Source organism: Mauremys reevesii, linkage group 1, assembly GCF_016161935.1.
Source record: "Mauremys reevesii isolate NIE-2019 linkage group 1, ASM1616193v1, whole genome shotgun sequence".
In the NCBI taxonomy this organism is placed as follows: Eukaryota; Metazoa; Chordata; order Testudines; family Geoemydidae; genus Mauremys; species Mauremys reevesii.
The window spans coordinates 280569669-280576237 of NC_052623.1; the positions used below are offsets into that span (position 1 = coordinate 280569669).

Here is a 6569-nt window from a genome sequence, read left to right on the forward strand (position 1 = left end):
GCACTTGCACTGGGCTAGTGTGATGGGAGGGCTTGAACTTGAAGTAGCATGGTTTTAAGTTGCCCACTCTGAAGTGAAATAAGTGTTCTGAGTGTGCTCGTTTGACTTGGCATGTCAGATAGCCGAGTTGCTCCAATCTAATGATATGAGGGGGCATACCATGCCGTTTCCTGCTATTTCTAGTGGATTTAGAACTTATTAAAGCTTGAAACTGAAACTCTGAGCTCCTGAATTGGACATGTTCTTCTGTCCACATCATTCTAGTTCTTGAAGACCGTAGAGTGATCCAGAACCAAAACAACATACATCAGTTTTCTTATTACCTAGAAACCTGGGAATGAAATCCATGCCCCATTCAAATCAAAAGGAGTTTTGCCATCAACATAAATTAAGCCAGGATTTCACCCCCAATAATCAAGACCTGGAGTAACTCCAGAATTCTCACTATGCTACCTTTTAGTCAGGAAATAAAAGGGAGTATAAGCTTAATCTAATGAAAGAATAGGGTTTTATTTTGGGTATGGATTAGCTAAAACATTATCAACCTTTGTAAAAAGATAATTACTGCTTCTGGTTTTGCCTGTAGGCATCTTGTGCTTGTCTGTGGTTCATCTGGAATAAGACTATCTGAATCCATTCTTCAGACAGTACCTGAAGATTAAGATGATCTCCTGTGGTTTTTAGTGTCTGTGTCCATGATGCCCTGAAAGGAGGTGCAGGAAGAACATAGTCTAAATGTATAATCAAGTAATGGGAAAAGATTAACTAACAATAGCTGTCCTTTGTGATAAGCATTTGAAACAATAATTCTCACTTCCTTCCTGACTGACATGACATATTCAGTATTTGAGCCAAGATGATGAGATACACACACGAACAGCTCAGAACGCTAGGGTTCAAATGGCAACATCTATAAACAGAGATGATAATCGGACTTGTCGCCCATCCTCATCCCTTCTCCACCATGCATTGAGCAGATTTCCCTCACTCATCTAGACCTCCTTTCTGCCATTTCACAGAGAGCAATGCTGACAGACAGCAGCGAGACTGCAGATCCTAGTCAAAGGTGATGGTGGGTGACACGACTGTCTCTATGTCTAGACTATCCCCTTGGTCAGTCTGTAGACCTGTTAATACTACTTCCTTGAACCCAGAGGCCCACCCTTTTAGGGTCAGTCTTCCTTTAATATCCAATCAGACTCACACAGGGAGCAATCTGATTCTGACTGTCTATTTATTTATACAATACCCATCAACCAAGTATTTGGAAAAGATACAGCGAAGGGCAATGGAAATGATTAGCGGTATAGAACAGCTTCCATATCAAGAGAGATTAAAAAGACTGACCGTTCATTTTAGGAAAGATACAACTAATGGGGGATTATAATAGAAGATCATGAATTGTGTGGAAAATGTGAATAGAAAAATGTTATTTACCCTGTCACGTAACACAAGAACTAGGGGTAACCCAATGAAATGAATAAGCAGTCAGTTTACAACAAACAAATGGAAGTACTTCTTCACACAACACACAGGCAACCTGTGGAACTCGTTGCCATGGGATGTTGTGAAGGCCAAAGGTATAACTGAATTGAAAAAAAGAATTAGATGAGTTCATGGAGGATAGGTCCATCAATGACTATTCCCTAAGAGAGTCGGGGACAAAACCCCATGCTCTGGGTGTCCCTAAATCTCTGACTGCCAGAATCTGGGACTGAATGACAGGGGATGGATCACTTGGAATTGCCCTGTTCTGTTCATTCCCTCTGAAGAATTTGGCACAGCCCACTGTCAAAACAGAATACTGGGCTACATGGACCATTGGTCTGACCCAGTATGGCCATTCTTATGTTTTTATTTGAGTGCCTGTGCAGCCCCATAGATCTTATTCAACAATTAATGGGTCGTCTTCAAGTTCCAAATTCAGCCCTACTACAATGAGAGGCAACCCCCCCCTTCACTCAATGGGAGTTGCATCTACTAGTGCCAGGGCTGAATTTAGTCCAACATAGTTAAATCAAAGGCAATTCTGCAGGAAGACTGAGTAGAATACGACTAATTAATATTCATATTTCTTAGACATTGCACTCATTTTTGATTGACTGACCTGCTCTGATGACACTGGGTTAAAGCATTTTGCGCAGTTGATTAGAAATCCCATTGAAACAACACATAGCAGGTCAGATGCTCAAGAAAAAAATCCATGTAAAAATATCCATACCATGTACAATAATGTACAGTTGTCTTGCATGCACAGCCAATTACTTCTAGAGTTCTAATGAAATTTGGGTGACAGAAGTGTAATACAGATTCCATATTTTTGTAGATCAATATGCTACAAAAAATGACCAAAGATTTGGATTTTTAATTAAAAGACTATTTTAAGGCATTTTCACAGAAAAGGGATTATAGTGGCATGCAAGTACTAAAGTAATTTGTACTGTGTTGCACAGATTTACGCTGGCATCAGAGTTCCATCATGGAACATACATTGTGAAAAGCAGAAGCAGGCTCGGGACTGGATCAGGCTGAAAGATACAACAGCAGCATTACATCAGTGGAGCAAGGCAGTGGGCAAGTGGCAGATATGTTTTTCTTGTAGGAAAATGGATAAATGTAGAAATGACAATGATTATGAATTTGTCAATTGAATTAAAGCTTTTCCTACCTGGCCTGCAGGTGGAAGATGGAGGCACCGGAGTCTGGAAAATGAACCAACGTCATTAATGGCCAAAGCCCCAAACTGTAAATGAGAAATGGCTGTAAACCCAGTTCCTGGATCCACAGAGCCCCAAGCTCTGTGAGGAGTTTACTGTGTGAATTCGGGTTCAGATCCAAATTTTGCTGCTGGGGGCAGGGACCGCACTTTTCTACGTTTGTACAGTGCCTAGCACACTGTGAGCACCACTGCAGTATAAATCAGATTATTTTTACAGAGCGATAGCTTGATTCTTATTAAAGTTATAATTGCTGGCGGTAGTTGTATTCTGCAACCAAAGTTCAAGTGTCTTCAGTCACCCTGATGAACATTTTTCTTATGACCTTGGCATCCATCCACTGCTCTCCAAAACTGAGCTGTTATCCTCTCAATTATCACAACTCTACTACTTTTTAGGCAATCAAGGACTGAAAGTAACATATTTTCTTGCAGTGTAAGAGAAATGCAAGAAGCTGACTTGAAACGGAACACCTACACCTGCTTAGATTACACATTTTTGAAAAAAGGGAATTTAGTCCTTCTGAAAGTTGTTAGAACTATTAGAATTGGGTGTGAAGATTTTCCAATTCTATAAATCCAAGTTCTGTTCAGTGAAAGTTATCTATGAACTAGAAACAGAAGATACAGTTTGTGAGGCTTCTCTACATATTTATAGAATTTCTGACTGAAAAATAGGGAGCCTTAAGAGAATGATAATATTTGCTTTCCATGTTATACATCGGCCGCCTTCTAGTTATACAAATGAGACCTGTTTTCATCTCCCCTGCAAAGCATGTCAGAACTAATCTATAGCTGGCTGACATTTGTGCTTATTTATGTTATACTCATTCTTGACATGTTAGATTAAATTTTGGAAAAGTAAAAAAGGAGTTATAGAAGAAAGAGCATATTTTGAGGTACAGGTTATGTAGGTCAGGTTTTAAATAGACAAGGTGGGTGAGGTAATATTTTTCATTGGCCCAATAAAAGACATTAGCTCACCCCCCTTGTCTCTCTAATATCCTGGGATCAACATGGGTACAACTACACTACTTACAGCAGGTTCTAAAGAGGCAGCCTTTCTTTTACTTACTGAATCTAAGAAGAAAGGAAGAATGTCAAGTTCACTGCAGTAAATATATGATCCTAATTGCTAAATAACCGGTCAATTTTTTTAAAATATAATCTAAAGTGAAAGATTAAATGTGTTATCATGTAACTTTAGCTGCTGAACTCTTCTTTTGAACAAAGTTCCTTTGTGTATTCTGCTCTGTTATTTGGGAGTGACCCCCCCTTTCCCCTGACTGCAGTAAGAATTTCACCCATGTAACTAAGGGCAGAGTGTGGCTCGAAGCATTTTATCTTTTGGGTGTAGGATGCTAGCAGTTGAGCCAACATGTTTCAGTATATACATGTTTTAACGATGTATTGCTCACTCTTTCATTTACACACACTTTGAAACTCCTACACAGAGTCAAGGCAGGAAATAAGTAACAGACGTGCTTACAGATAGTTCTCCAAAGATAAACTCTCTGACCCTCATGAAGCAATAACGTGCAGTGTTTTATATATAAATATTTTTATAGATTACCGTAAAGTCACTGCTCTGACAACATCCGGAATAATCTATAAAGGTGTTTTTGACATAATCAGAGTCTTGACTGAGGAAAGGTTCATTAAGAGGCTCCTCACCCAATTCTATCTAGGCTGGGTGAACATCTAAACACACTTTTCTTTAAATGAGGTTATAACAAAACCCTGTTGAATTGCAATTACTATAAATACTATGAAATTTATACTTGAAAAATTAGCATGATAAAATGTAGCCTGACAATTACCTCATATCTCTGATGCTTAGATTAGTGAACCTTTACAGTACTTACCAGAAAAATCTGCATTAGCAACCTTTTTGCCAGAAGAGCTGCGACAGTACCATTGCCCTTCTGTAGTTTCAAGTGAATATGGTATTGACCACTGCTTCCTGCCTTGAACAGCTGTGCAATGTGGTTGTGTAACAAATTACATATGTTGCAGAAAGTAAATTGCTTAATCGTGCAAGTTGCCATGTTACACTACAGATGTTGCTTCACTTCAGTTCTGCATAAAATTATCTTTATACTGTAATCTGTTATATCTGTAACGTGCTTCTAGATGCTTTGAGATACAGGCACTATATATGTGTAACACAAGTTTGCATTAGTGGTGTATCCGTTGATGTAAACTCAGCAAAAGAAGTGTGCAATGAGTATTCAGGTTTACAGAGAGCAGCTTTGGGTGTACTTCCATGATGGCCCAATTACAAAGGGTTTATGATACTTTTTGGACATCATCTTGTGGGTGAATACCTTTAGTTGTCTCACCAGGATTTGTTGGGATGGTAAAAGTGTCAAGTAGTGGACACCACCACTTAACCTGCAATTGAATGACAGGGTCTAACTTGGACTCTGCTGGCTGCATTACAAGTGGACTATGGACTTCATTATTCAGTGTTATAACCTAATCAGCCTTGAGCTAGGCAAACAATAGTTGTAGTGGGCCTACGCCTCCACTACCTCAGTACACCATAACAGCCACAGCTAATTCTTAACATCATTCTGGCAGTCTACTGCTTTCACCATGCATAATGGCTTCTTTCCTGTCTGGAATCAAGGATTGGTTCTCCTTCATTATGACATCATCTCCACATAGTACTGTGTGCCTACGTTAGCAGCAGCTGGCTCCCTTAGAGCCTACGGCCCATAAACTAAGGGTGTAAATACCATCACCCTGAACACTTTCTCAGTTCCGCCTCACACCCAGAAGCTCTGTTTAAGAGCTGAGAACTGAAGTGGAGGTGAAAAGGTAGAGAGAGAGAGAGAGAGAATGTGTAGATCGAATACATTTGAGAAGTGAGTTATTGTTGGTAAATAATCCTAATTCTCTTTCCTGATGCTGCCTCCACAGAGCCCCACTGTGGGCATTTAGAAGAGGGGAGCGGAGAAGTACCAAAGCTGAATAGTGACTGAAGCACTACACTCCCCAAATCAGTATCTGTTCTCGCTGCAGAGTCAAGAGCTCTTTGAAGGCAATATGCTCAGAGATAAAGAGTTGTTGTTGTTGGTAAGTACCCTTCCTGTTGCAACTCTTCCCTCACGATTTTGATGCCTCCATGGTTCAGAGGCAAAGCCCGATTTACAATATATTCATAATTTGTAGGACCCCAGGATGGCAACTTGTTGCCATAAAACAATTTAAATACATTTCTTAGATCTTCATATCTGGCAAGGCCACCATCTAAATATTACCCTTTTGTCTCTCGTTCAGAAACACACTGTGCTGCTGTCCCAATAATTCTGCTCCTTGCATTTTGCTCCTTGCATACAGTCTAGCCATTGCCATCGGGCTGATATCTACTTCCTCACAATGCTGCTTGTCTCCTTATCAGAGGTTATAACAATTATTTTGCTCGAGTGCCTTTCATAGCCTGCGAGGGAGGGTATTTCTATGTTTTTTCCCTGGGCATGTATAATGGCCATGGTGCAGGAGCACTTGGAGGGTGGGGAGAGGGAAGCAGGGCTGAAAATTCAGTCTCAAGCTTGCTCTTTTATATCATGAGTCTCTGTATAAGTGGTTAAAGAAGACTGGGATGCTTGGTTCTAAGACTCTTTTCAGTGACTGAAAACTCCAGTTTCACACCAGTAAGTGAGACCAGAAAACAGCCTTACATTTTAAAGCAGATGCACAAAGCTGACCATACAGTCTTCACTTCTGGGTTTTCCTAACTTTTGAGTACTTTGTTCCTCACCCTCAATGTTGCATTGATGCTTAGACTTTTTTGCACATAAAATATATTTCACAGTAAATATGTGCATTTGAGTTAAATTCTATTGCT

The 6569-nt window shown here is 39.9% G+C and overlaps 1 long non-coding RNA gene across 1 annotated transcript; it reads right to left on the bottom strand.

The window, feature by feature from the left end:
- Nucleotides 1-491: 491 nt before the first annotated feature.
- On the bottom strand, nucleotides 492-4648 carry LOC120386117. Its single transcript, XR_005589539.1, has 4 exons — nucleotides 4582-4648; nucleotides 2669-2743; nucleotides 2108-2528; nucleotides 492-703 (listed from the first exon to the last, which is right to left on the bottom strand). It is a non-coding gene; the product is annotated as an uncharacterized LOC120386117 (long non-coding RNA).
- Nucleotides 4649-6569: the final 1921 nt, after the last annotated feature.